This window comes from Opisthocomus hoazin, chromosome 1, assembly GCF_030867145.1.
Source record: "Opisthocomus hoazin isolate bOpiHoa1 chromosome 1, bOpiHoa1.hap1, whole genome shotgun sequence".
Lineage (NCBI taxonomy): Eukaryota > Metazoa > Chordata > Aves > Opisthocomiformes > Opisthocomidae > Opisthocomus > Opisthocomus hoazin.
In genome coordinates, this window is record NC_134414.1 from 44481582 (window position 1) to 44496031 (window position 14450).

Genomic DNA, 14450 nt, shown 5'->3' on the forward strand with positions numbered 1-14450 from the left:
CTGTGCTGTATTAAGCAGGAATCACAAACAAGTACTGTAGAAACACATTTTTGTAGAAAATGGTGGGTTAATTCCTTGTCAGAAGTAAACTCAAGAAGCTCTTTTTTCACTCAGTCCTATTATACACAATATTTACTATTCTTGCCATACATTTATACATATGTATTCCTTTTCCTGTTAATTTGTTTTTAAAAGCAGCTTGAAATAATATGTTAATTTCTGCTGAACTGCCATATCTCTAAGCTCCTTCATGGATAGCTAATACACAAGATTTTAGTAACTATACATATATTTATAAAAAAAAAAAAAAAGTCTGGCGAAGGTGAAGTTTAGTAAGGAGGAATGATTCTTTTATAGTAGAATTGGACTGATGTGTAAATCAAAAGTTATTGATTACCTTATAGGTACTTCCTTATATTCCTTATAGGAAGTCTCAGAGCCAGCCTTTCACAATTCTCTTGGTATCATTTATCCTGAATCCAAAGAAAGTTTAGAGATACATAGGCATAGTTATTTGACTAAAGAAATTACTGGAGAAAAATCTTCATGATCAGGGCTATTAATGGAATACTTTTGACTAACACAAACAAAAAGAAGTAAGGCAAAGTATTAGAAGGGAGTGTTTAACAATAACAGCGTATTTTATATTTCTATACCTGAATCCATATTATGTTTATCTTTATTCCAGATTATAAGTGACAGCAGTACAAGGATGCCTTTTGACTACCATCTACCTTTTTTAGGCACCACACATGGAAACTACTCAGTCATAGTTCATCCATTGTAGGCTCTTTTTGCAGGTAGAAGATTCCAATCACACGGCTGCTCTCAGTCCTTTGCCACCTGTGTTTCAACAATCATATTTGTAACATCCCCTTAGGGAAAGTTAATGGGAATGGATAGTATGAAATTTTCCTTTGCTGCACCAAATTTTAGATGCTTTAGATATATTATCCATGTCCTTCAGCAGAAAAAGAAATCTAGTCTCCTTTCAAATAAAATGCATTAGAAAATCAGACAAGTTTACCAAATTAGTAGTACTGGACATATGTCAACAAGAACTGTATATTGTTAAATACAGTTTAAACACTGTAAGCTGTCCTGTATGAGTTTCTGAGAGAAAAGTAGACAAAAGCTAAAGTAGTGCTCATTTCAATCATGATCTTTTAAAAAAGCTTCTGATGCCGCTAAAATATGAACTTAAGCATCTGGTCCAACATTAATTTAAGAATGAAAGGAGTACACTAGATGTGGAGGATTATGGGTCGTTTTTCAGTCACAAGAAGCAACAGATTAATTTGTAACCTTCTTTCAGCCCAGTCACCCAAGGAACTCACCTGCTTTAACTTACAGTGAAATTACCAACAGAGGAGAAAGAGGTGACTACAGACAAATGTTGAAGTGCCCCTATGCAATTTAACTCATATGCACAAGCAATTACATTCTTTTTTTTTTTTTCAAGGCTGGAACAATTCTTTCACAGAGGCATCATAGAAATAGTATATCTTCTGGAAAGAACTGTACATTAGCATTTACATGTCTTTGTAGCAATCCTTGCTGAATTCTTAAAAATTTGTTCTAACATTATTTCAGTAGATAAAGAATACTTTGCTTCAGGTACTTGAAAGCAAACAGGATATTGTGAAACTATATAGATGGTTTTTGTCAAAAAAAAAAAAAAGACAAATCTTATTACGACTGCTGTGTCCCATTCTTGGGATCTCACCAGACTTTGCAAGATATTTTGGGTGTGAATAGAAAGCAATATCAGTAGGTGCACTTTGGTTAAATCCCAGTGATGCTAAGAAAAACATGTCTCCAATTTAGCTTTCAGCTTAAGAATTCAGGATGAGACACAGAAATAAAAGTCTTTTGCAGAATGCCAGGGATACTACAAGATTCTGAACCTTTTTTTTTTTAAAGTCTTTTTTAATTAAGACTTAGAACGTAAAATGAGAAAGAGAGGATTTCAACTAATAATCTGAGCTCATAATTCAAACACAACTCAACCTGAGATTTTAAGACCATGTTGCCATGTGTTTTTAGGACAGCTGAGGAAAATGTATGCCACTTTTCCAAGCAAGAGTGCATATTCATGCAATTAAGCATAATCTTTTTAGGACTCTTTGGCACTTAATTTGCATATTTTAATAAAGTAGAAGAAAAGCACAATACAGCAAAATCTTCCTTGGTTTGTTATACTGTTTCATAGCATTATATGCTCACCTGTCCCAAATTACTCTGGTAGCTTCTACTTGCTGGTAGCATCTGTTAATATAAATATTGTCTATGAACTGCAGACTGCTGGGTTCCTAGCTTTGTCTGCTCTGTGACCTTTTTCAGTAAAGAAAAAAATGCATTATGAACAAATAAAGAATGTAGGGCCTGATCCAGAAAGGTTTTTTTTCTGTTGAGTTCAGCGTGCTTTGAAATTGGCTTCTCTAGAGAAGCCCTTGCAAAGCAATGTCTGTAAATGTTCATCTGAATTTTTAAAAAAACACCTTTAGCAAACATTCAGATGCTTTTGTTTCTTTTCTTGCAATGCACACCAAAAAAGCTCTCAGAAATTTTTTCAGTGAAAACAACTATAATCATGTGATGGAAAATATTCATTCTTCATATTAGCATGAATAATTAAGTTTTGACTAGGCAGAGAGACATAATGGAGACTGGAAAAGTATAAGAACGATTCTACCCTAATTATTAGGTCATGCATTCATAGATAAGAAGCTCTGATGGTTTAGCCTGGCTGGACACCAGATACCCACCAAGGCCACTTAATCACTCCCCGTCCTCAACTGAACAGGGGAGAAAAGTATGATGAAGGGCCTGTGGGCTGAGATAAGGACAGGGAGAGACCACTCACCAATTACTGTCACAGGCAAAATAGATTGAACTTCAGGAAATTAGTTTAATTTATCACCAATCAAATTGGAGCAGGATAATGAGAAATAAACACAAATCTTTAAAACACCTGTCTCCTCAGACGCAGGACTCCTCACACTCTTCCCCTGATCCAGAATGTGGTACTTCCCACAGAGGACAGTTCTCCACAAACCTCTCCAATGTGAATCCTTCCCATAGGGAGCAGTCCTTCAGGAACAGGGTGCTCCAGCGTGGGTGCCCCATGGGGTCACAAGCACTGCCAGCAAATGTGCTCCAGCATGGTCTCCTCTCTCCACGGGTCCACAGGTCCTGGCAGGAGCCTGCCCCAACACGGGGCTACCCACGGTGTCACAGCCTCCTTCAGATGCATTACTTGCTCCGGCGTGGGATCCTCCACAGGCTGCAGGTGGATATCTGCTCCACTGTGGACCTCTGTGGACTACAGAGGGACAACCTGCCTCACCATGGTCTGCTCTGTGGGCTGCAGGAGAATGTCTGCTATGGCACATGGAGCGCCTCCTCCCCTTCCTTCTTCATTGACCTTGGTGTCTGCATAGCTGTTTCTCTCACATATTCTCACTTCTTTTTCCAGCTACAGTTCCTCTTACACAGATTTTCCCCCCTTCTTAAATAAGTTATCACAGAGGGACTACTGCTGTCGCTGATTGTCTTGGCCTTGGCCAGCCGTGGGTCCGTCTTGGGGTCAACTGGCATTGTCTTTCTCAGGGGTAGGGGAAGTTTCTCGCAGCTTCTCACAGAAGCCTCCCCTGTAGCCCCCCCACTACAAAAACCTTGCCATGCAAATCCAGTACAGAAGTCTAGTTTTGCTCAGAAGAATATATGAGTAAATAACACAAGGCATTTTCAGCAGAATAAATAGCATACGTATCTTCACATTCTCCAAAGCGCCTTCAAACCAGACCATATCTTTATGACTAGGATAATTCTTATTTTGGAGGAAATGCTGCTTAAGGATGCCAGCAGTAGAAACAGGTGGTAAATGAAGTTCTTCACATTAGTATACATTTTTGTGCCTTAAGGTTCTGAATAAAATGGGAATATTTTGCTCCTCTACCTAAGTCTTCTGAGATAAACTTGTGTTAGGACTTCAGTAGTAATTCCCTGTAAGGTAACACAGGCTTTAGTAGTACCTTTTCAGAACCTTTAGGTCATTAATAGGCTTTCAGCGTCCTGAAAAGCCTCAGATGTGACCCCTGCCTCCAGTCTCTTACCCATGGGCACAGAGTGCATTTTAAGGTCTAGATCAGGCCCTCAGATCTAACTATGCTTTAGGTGTGCTGTGCTCTGTCTTCTGCTGTACTGGGTGATATTCCTGGATGGATCCAAGCCTGCATTATATGCCACCTTGTCTTCATCCCTGTCTTTGGAATACAGCTTTGGGAACTGGCTGAATGGCAGAACTCAGAGGGTTATGATCAGCAGCACAGAGTCTAGTTGGATGCCTGTAACTAGTGGTGTTCCCCAGGGCTCAGTACTGGGCCCAGTCTTGTTTAACTTCTTCATCAACGACCTGGATGAAGAGTTAGAATGTACCCTCAGCAAGTTTGCTGATGTCACAAAACTGGGAGGAGTAGCTGATACATCAGAAGCCTGTGCTGCCATTCAGCGAGACCCGGACAGGCTGCAGAGCTGGGCGGCAAGTGCAGGATCCTGCACCTGGGAAGGAACAACCCCATGCACCAGTACAGGCTTGGGGTGGACCTGCTGGAGAGCAGCTCCGCAGAGAGGGACCTGGGAATGCTGGTGAATGACCAGTTACCCATGTGCCAGCCGTGTGCCCAGATTGCCAAGAAAGCCAGTGGTATCCTGGGGTGCATCAAGAAGAGTGTGGCCAGCAGGTCGAGGGAGGTTCTCCTTCCCCTCTCACTGCCCTGGTGAGGCCTCATCTGGAGTACTGTGTCCAGTTCTGGGCTCCCCAGTTCAAGAAAGGTGAGGAGCTATTGGAGAGAGTCCAACAGAGAGCTACGAGGATGATGAGGGGCCTGGAGCATTTCTTCTACGAGGAAAGGCTGAGGGAGCTGGTCTTGTTCAGCCTGAAGAAGAGAAGGCTGCGAGGAGACCTAATATATGCTTACAAATATCTCAAGGGTCGGTGGCAGGAGGATGGGGCCAAACTCTTTTTAGTGGTGTCCAGCGACAGGACAAGGGGCAACAGGCACAAACTGAAGCATAGGAAGTTCTGTCTGAACATGAGGAAGAACTTCATCACTCTGAGGGTGACGGAGCCCTGGAACAGGCTGCCCAGGGAGGTTGTGGAGTCTCCTTCTCTGGAAATGTTCAAGACCCACCTGGACGTGGTCCTGTGCAGCCTGCTCTGGGTGACCCTGCTTTGGAAGCGTTTTGGACTAGATGATCCCCAGAGGTCCCTTCCAACTGATACCATTCTGTGATCCTGTGATTTACATTAAAGATAGCCTTGTCTCAAGTCCTGCTTTCTGGATGACCCTTAGATGCACACCATACGTAGTCCTGCCGCTATGCCTGTTTCCTGCTGTTCTTGCTTGTTGACTGGACGTCCCTCAAGGATGCAAGATTTGATTCATTACTTTGTCATCTATGGACCCTGTTGATGGACCATTTTGCTGTCACCAGCATCGCCCTGCACAGGCCCCACGGGACTGCATCCTGTTGGTGATGGCATGACCTGTGATCATTTCGTACTCATTTAGTGAAACAGCCCCATTCCTGTGTCTCCGTCTTTCAAAGTCTACAACTTGAATCTTCAAATGAATTCCAATGTCTTGACAAGTCCCCTCCCATTCTCAGACCATGTCCTATGTATTAAACTTCTCACAAAATTGAACCTCTCAGACATGATTTCTTGATTTTGCTGTGGTATCATGTGCATCTGGGTTCACAAGACACTTAGAATACACAGGTTTTTTTCAAAAACCTACTCATTCCTTTTGTTTAACTTCATCAGCATGTTAACTACTGCACTTTCAGTTAAAAATTATGGCATTTGATGGCTTACCAGAGTGAAGAGTCTAACCTGATGAGATTTCACAGTGGTAAATTGGAATTGAGATAGGTACCCTTTTAATGAAATCTTAATCACCTAATTTTAATTTCCATTTTAAGAGAACTCGCAGCTTTCCTTATAATTTTTTTAGCAGCTAGGATAGCTTTTGGAGTTTACTGGCTGCGGTTTATACTGTCCTTAGACATCCAAGTCTTTTCAACCCTCCGCTTGAGCTCTCAAATTCTAATGGGAGCAAGATACAAAAATACTAACATAAACTCTTTTCAGCGTAAAGGTCTTTTCCGCATCCAATAAACAGTATTCAGTACTTAACTCTTTTGCTCACTAAGTTAATGACTAATTAGTGCCCTAGCAGAATCTGTTGCAATGGGTGTTCCTTGTCCATAAGATATGGTTCTAAGATGCTGTAAAATATCACTGACACTCTTTGATTGACTGGATTATACATTTTTAGGGAAACATAATATATTAATCTGATTTCGTTGTTTTGTGTGGGTTTTTTTAAAGTACAACACAAAAATATATTTGCAATTATGGATGCAAGGAATTATAGCTTAAATACTGTTACGGATGAAATACTGTTTGACATAATTTCAGATAGCTGGAATTTAAAAATCTTATTCTAAGGTAAAGGTCTAAAGTAGGATTTCATAAATAATAAATGGAAATTTTGAGGTGTTTATTTGGTATATCATCTTTAGTAATACGTTCACTCAAATTTAGTAGTACTACTAAAATATAATAGAGCTTTCTTTTTCCATATTAAACTGTGATTATAGGTTATCACTAACATGCAGTGGTAGGAATTTGATGTTGTTCTGCACAATATTCACAGAGTAGTCACAGAAATGAGAGAGATCTAGGAAGTCAGCATACTCAATGGCGCTATACTTTTTCTTCAGCAGTGGTAAGTCTCACTTTCTACTAACTTGTTCACTGTTATGACATGTATCTGAGTGATGATCTCTGAGTACTTGCATGAATTTCTTGTAGAAGAAACAAAATATTCCTTGCAAATGGAGATTGTACTCTGTTTTACAAAGAAAATATATTTTTTCAAATATAGTGTATTAGATTAATAAAATTGTACAAATTAACCATTTGAGAGGGTGCTAGATGTGGGGGTAGATTTAATGGTTGCTATTACAAATGTCTTTGTTTAGTTTGTACAGGTGCTTAGAATAGCCTTGCACCAATTCCTGTGTGATTTTTATCTAGGTCAATTTTTCCAATAGCTATGTGAAAATGCATAATATGTAATATTCATATAATTACTGTTAGAGATGACAGCTGTAGCCTTCTCCATGGAAGTCTGACAGCAAACTGTTGTCATGATGTTTGAATATTGTAATGAAAACTCAAATCAATTTTCAAATAGTTGTATATTCAAATAAAAATAAATACAAGCATCTCTGCTTTGCACAGTAACAACAAGTCTGTATGTATGCATTATTTCAGCTCCTGAGAAGATCTGTGTTAAAATAAAAATTAAAAAGAAAAAGTAATCCTGATTAAGGATACTCACCAAAAATTTGCGTAAATCCTAACCTGAAATTTAACTTGTCCCATACTAATGTGTATGAGGAACAAGAGGTTACAGTACAGTGGTGTAATACCTGTGTACTTCTAGCGCTTTCTACTGAGCTAAAACTAGAGTTGCAGATGAAAAATAATGGTATGGAAACTGATTTTTACATCAGTTTATTATTAAAGAAAATTCACAGATCATAGCTGTCATCTGCAAAGTCTCTCTGTTTCTGATTTTCTGAATATTGCATAATTCAAATTGGCTTCACTTGCCAAGGTTTTGGTAGCAAGAAGCCTGAAGAGGTGGCTTTTCTTTGAAGATGGCAGAAGCTACCCCAAAGTCAGACAAAACCAGTTCCAGCCAGCTCTAAGGACCTGTTGCTGGCCAAAGTTGAGCCCATCAGTGATGCTGGTAGCACCTCTGTGGTAACATATTTAAGATATATTTAAGAAAAGGTAAAGACACCTCACACAAAGCACAGCAGCAGCTGTGAGACAGGAGTGAGAAAATGTGAGAGAAACAGCCCTGTAGACACCCAGGTCAATAAAGATGGAGGGGGAGGAGTTGTCCCAGGTGCTGGAGCAGAGATATCCCTTCAGCCCATGGCGAAGACCATGGTGAGAAATGTTGTTCCCCTGCATCCCAAGCACATCCAAGGTAGGTAGGTGTACCTACATAAAATCACATAAGCAGAATTCTTGTAGTCCAAGTCACTTAAAAAATTGCAGCATTTTCTTCTTTCAAAGTGAGCACTGCTCCACAGAACCAAGACAGGAACCGTGTTTTTACATCTTCCTCAAGTCTTCCATTTTTGGAGACACTGAGGTAAATAAAGTCTGAACAGGACCCCATGTGAACCACTAATGTATTTTTACACATAAACCCTGATATCACAAGCTCATTTCACTTTTCCTGCATATGCCACATAGGAGCCAGCCAAAATTAATTTGTTTAGATATATGAGCAGAATGTATGTATTGTCAGACTTGTACAACTATTTTAAATTCATCGTTATTTCTTTACCTAATTATTACTTTGTCATCATATATACAAGTTGAGAAGACTGTAAACACACTCTCTGGTACAAATATTGTTAGATCAAATTCAGTTCTCATTAGGGATGTAATGCCAGAACAGTGAACAGAATTCATCTCACTATGGCTTCCTAATAGAGAATTACTAGGCAAAAGGTAGTTACCTCTTTTCATACTGCTGCTTCTCAATTAGAGGTGTTGTTTAAGTGAACTAGCTGCTGTTTATTTTCTCAGCATCTGGACCTACGCCAGAAGTTCATAGGGATATAATTAAGGTCTTCACATGCCAAAAAGAAAACGAAAAACTCATGAAACATTACCAACTAGTGTTTAGGGGCTAAGTCTTAATGAAAGTCCTGCCAGGAATAGAGGAAATGATGCAAGATCTGGAACTGGTAAGTACCTTTGGGATACTATAAGAGAACCAGACAGATGCTCAGGAAACTGAAAACATAACTTTATAGTAATTAGTTCTTATTCCTGAAGAGAAGTTGAATGTGGGACCAATTCAAAGTGAGGGGCAACAGAGCAGAGAGCACATCTCTTTCTTCAAAATATATATTTGCAAGAAAACTCAGCTGTCAGGCCACATTAAACAAGTTTCTACTACGTGCAGAAAACAGAAAATACTAAGTCATTACTTGTACTAATAATTTCTGCTGTACACTTTTGCAAGAACATTGGAACATTTGTTAGAACATTGGAATGCACAAAGGTTACACAGAGGTTTCTATGTACACTATATTCTGAGTTACAATACTTTATCGATGTAAAATTTCATTTAACCATTTAGTTTACAGCACATTTCTTGAAAATATGTAGTAAAGCATAGTTTTGGTGGTGGAGACATACTGCCATTTTTGTTTATAATGAAAAAATCTTTGCACTCTGAGTTTTCCTGTTCATTCATTAGACTTCTTCAGCTATTATGATATGATCAGGAGGTGACAGAATCAAACTTCATGAGGAATTTTTGTTTTAAAAGATTACATGTCTAGTGATGGAAGCAGGTGCTGTGGGTAGAGTCCACTGCTGGAAAAATAGTCAGGAAAAGCAACCATCTGCAAGATTTAAGTTTATTTCTTATAGATAGCTGCCAGCTTGTAAAAAGAATTTACCAATGATTACTGAAAATAGTTAGGGAGATTTTTTAATGGATTAATTAATGCTAAATCTAATGTCAGAATGTTATATAGTCACAGAATCTTTGAGGTTGGAAGGTACCTCTGAAGATCTTCTAGTCCAACACATCTCCTCAAAGCAGGATCAGCTAGAGCACATGCCTTAGTTCTGTGTCCAGTTGGATTTTGCCTATCTTCAGGAATGGAGACTCCACAACTTCTCTGAGAAACCTGTTCCATTATGTCATCACCTTCATAGTGAAAATATTTTTTGCTCATGTTTAAATAGAATTTCCTGTATTTTGATTAGTACCTGTGACCTTTATCTTTTCACTAAGTACCACTCAGGAGAGTTTTACTTCCTCTTCTTTATTCCTAACCTTGAGGTATTTATAAACACTGATAAGATCCCCCTAAACCTTCTCAGTCGCAGCTTTCTCAGCCCATTCTTATAGGTCACATGCTCCAAAACCTTAATCATATTTGTGGCCTGTTGTTTACTTGATTCAGTAGGTCCGTGTCTCTTTTGTACTGAAAGGCCCAGAACTGCACTCAACAGTCCAGATGCCAGTGATGAGCAGAGAGGAAGTATCACCTCCCTTGAGGTGCTGGCAGCGTTTCTTCTAGTGCAGTCTGAAAGGCTGTTTGCCTTCTCTGACACAAGGACACGTAGGTGCCTCATGGTTAACTCGGCGTGTAACAGGGCACATGTACATGGCAGTATTCTTGATCAGGTGCAGAATGTTACATGTCGTAGAATAATAGAATGGCCTAGGCTGGAAGGGATCTTGAAAGATCATCTGGTCCAACCTTTTGTGGGAAAGAGAGCCTAGATGAAATACCTGATCACATCTTGAAAACTTCCAGTGATTTCCCTTTGTTGAACTTGATGACTTTATCCTCTGCCCATTTCTCCCGCCTGTCAAGATACCTCTGAATGGCAGAACAATCATCTGTTCTCTCAGTAACTTCTTCTAGTGTAGTATTGTCTGCAAACTTGCTGAGGCTGCACTCCACTCAGTCACTGAGATCACTAATGAAACTGCTAAACAGTGCTGGAGCCAGGGTTGACCCTTAGGGCACACTGCTGGTGACTGACCTCCAGCTGAAATTCATGGTGCTAATTATAGTTCTTTAAGCCCAGCAGTTCAACCAGTTTCAAGTCCACCTTACTGTCCACTTATCTTGTTCATGCTTCCTCAGTTTGTCAGCGAGGATGTTATGGGAGACCTTATTAAAAACCTTGCTAAAGTCAGTCCTGCTGATGCTATATCCCCTTCTCTGCTGGTGTCCTATTTCACTCTTCTTTTTTTTTTAAGGTAGTATATTATAGAAACAGCAGAATTGAAAACCAGAAACTATGTCCTGAGTTTGCTGACCAGAAGGCACTAAAATTCATTGCATTGAATAAAATCACGTACATTTTCCATAAATACAAGAAAATCTGCTTTCACCTCTTTTTCCTAAGCTCAACAGCCCAGAATCTTGTGCTCAAGCTCTGCTAAGATTCAGAAATTAAATGGTGGAGCACTGGGATATAAAGTCTATCATCAGATGCAAAGCATGTTCCATATTCTTGAAGAGAATCAAGTCCTCATAAACTTCAGCTATAGCACCTGTCTTTTCAAAAAAATGTTTGAAGATATGACCCACAGAGGTCCCTTCCAACCCCTACCATTCTGTGATTCTGTGATTCTGTGATATGGAGGTAGTGGTTTCTGAGTTTATACATCATCTGCTTATTACAACTGCCCTGAAAACATAGTCTATTAACTGCAACACTTTGAAATTTTAGGTTCAGTGCTTTAGAGGATCCAAATGCAAATTTTCTATTGTCTGTTCTCTAAGCAAAAATTGACTGGTGTGTACTTCATATACTTCTAATAAAAAAGAATTCTGTGTTGTCTCTGGTAGTACAACATCAGTAGGATATACTAACAATGCCCTCATCCCATCAGATGCAGAAGCGACAACATGCTGCATATGTTGTATGTGAACATATCCTGGATACAAAAAATGGAGCATCTCCTCCAGTCATATTTTAAACTAAACTGGAATTACTATTTATTTCTTTTAAAAAACATAAGCAAACAACAACCAGAAGAAGCAGAACATGACTTTTTCTTCCTGGATAGACATATTTTCTACACAATCAGAAGCTTTGGTTCTGGAAATTTGAGATTTTAAACATACTGTATTTCTTACTATTTCCCATCAACTGATGACACATGTGTGTTTTCAAAAGACTATATGCAGCACCACTTAAACTACTGTGGAGTAGCAGCATTGACTTGGCAACCAAGCTTAACTACACCAGGTTGGAAATATATGAGCAGAAAATAATATACTATCTGTTTAGTACTATATTAGTATCTTATTGTTGTTTAGTACCATATTTTATTTGTTTGTTCACTTAATATAAAATATATTTTTGTTATAACAGACAGGTTTTATTCCAGCGGATTCATCAAAAAGAAATTTGAACTCTAGCTAAAGGAAAATTGAATTCACCCAAATGAACAAACACACAGGATTAAAGAGTGATGCAGTGATACAGGGTCTTCTCCAATAGTGCAAATAAATAACCCAGTGGGATCCAATATTGTCAGAGAAGGAAAAAAAAAAATCAACCTTCCACATTTTCTCATTGTATTTTCATTGAAAAGCATAATTTTAATGTAAAATTAGAAAAAAAAAAAGAGAAGAATTCAAGAAATCTGAAATAATTTCTCTGCTATATAATTCCTCTTCGTCTCTTACAGAGTAGTGGATCTAGTTTGTTCAAAGAACATTTCTTTATTTTTTACTTTCCTTATGAAACTTAAGAAATAATTTATTCTACGTTCCTAAACAAGAGCTGTACTCCAAGCATACCTTATACACAATACCAAGTAGAAAATAACAGGAAAATAAACATCAAGATCTCTGCCCACCTTAGAGCGTACAGGACCTTTTACCTGGAAGCTTCCCCCAGAGAGCTATTTCTCTCTATCCCTCTTGAATGACCTTATGCTCTATCTCTGCCAAGTGGTCCTACAATAATAATTAGGGTTGTTAGTTTCTGCCTACCTGAAATAATTGCAGTGTAATTATCCTTACTATCCTGAACATGAGGTGCCTGGATGGAAGAAAATCTTACCTATGATTGAACAGACGAAATACAGAAGGACAAAAGGATAAGCAGTATCTTGCTTGTCATAAGGAAGTTAAGTAAATTACTCTAGAGTAGACCTACTAGAAGATAAGCAGACTCACATCCTGAGATTGCAAGCATATAACTCTAATGTCTAGCCCTTGAAATGGATTATAGAGCCCTATGTTAGGTGTGTGGGCTTCTTATCTTATGTCTGGCAAGAGTTAAACACAACAGTTCAGAATGAGATTCCAGTTAGTGATATGGTGAGCAGAAACTTGCCCACAGCTGTAAAGCAAGAACTGTCATGCTCTGTGTTGACTCATCCTGAGACTGTAGGGTGGTAACTTCAGTTAACAGGCCTTCACAGCTGCAAGCGCTATCCTAAACACAGACTTCCTGTTTCTTTTAAGGTAAGAGTGATGGTTTCTAGTGTTTATTTCCTTTGCCCTGGATATGAGGTTGCTATGTGAAAAGATTTAAAGTTCCATTTTAAACCGCACAATGAAGTGTCTTAACAATTACTTTGCAGGATATGTTGGTAATCATTTTAGGCTGTTCTTTATCTCTCTTCTTGAAGCCTTGCCTTGGGGAGGGGACAAATAAAACAAGATTCACCCAGGATGGGAAACAAGAGAAAGGGAAAGAAGCTGTTCAGCTGAAGGGCAGAGACTTCAGTCTAGGTCCATGCATTCTGCATGACACAGTCGCTGGATAAAATACACATACACTTCAGGTTCCAAGACTGCAACTGAATATTTCTATGTTCTGTGCATGGAGATTCAGCAATTTAGATTCTTTCTTCCTAGAACAGCAAATCTTGAACTGTTCTTTCTTTGTAGACACTGTATTGATTTTGGCTGGGATATAGTTATTTTCTCTCTCAGTAGGTGCAGTGTTTTGGATTTAGTATAAGAAGATGTTTTCAGTTGTTGCTATAAATCAAGGACTTTTTCCAGTTTTTCATATTCATCCAATGACCAGGTGTGCAGAAGCTGGGAGGGAGCATGGCCAGACAGATAGCCAAGGTGGCCAATGGAAATATTCCACACCATAGATGTCATGCTCAGTTTATGAATTGGGGTTGGCCAGGGGGAGCGAGATATTGGCTTTCCATTTTTCTGGGAGCTACAATTCTCCCTTGGCTGGGAGTTTGAACTTTATTTTTCAGGCTGTGATTCAATCATTGGGTGGTGAGAAAAATTGTATTCTGTATAGTTTGCTTTGTATAATCATTATTATCATTACTATTGTTAGTATTTCCTTTGTTACCTTATTAAACTGTCATTATCTCAACCCAAGACTTTTTCCTTTTATCCATTTCTCCTCCGCAACCTGCTGGGGGGGAAAGGGAGGGGTGAGCGAGCAGCTGTTTAGTGCTTAGTTGCCAGCTGCAGGGTTAAGCTACAACAGACACACAACTTTAACAGACGTAATTTCAATACACTTGATCCATCCTAGCCTAAAGTACTGTGGCAAGAGATAAACACAACTTTCATGAAAAAAACAAAAGGGGAGTTAACATTTGTCAACCTGAGAACAAAATTGGGTTCACAGCATGTTTTACCAAGAAGTTATTTCCTAACACGTTGGGAAGACTGTTTGTAAAAAAAGTAATCTCTTTTCTTTCCAGATGTAAGTATTTCTGTTTTAAAAACTGTAGATATCAGTTAATAAAGGTGACACAATGAATCTGAAAGTTAAGCAACAAAGTGCTGAAGATTAAAATATAGATCTGTCCTCA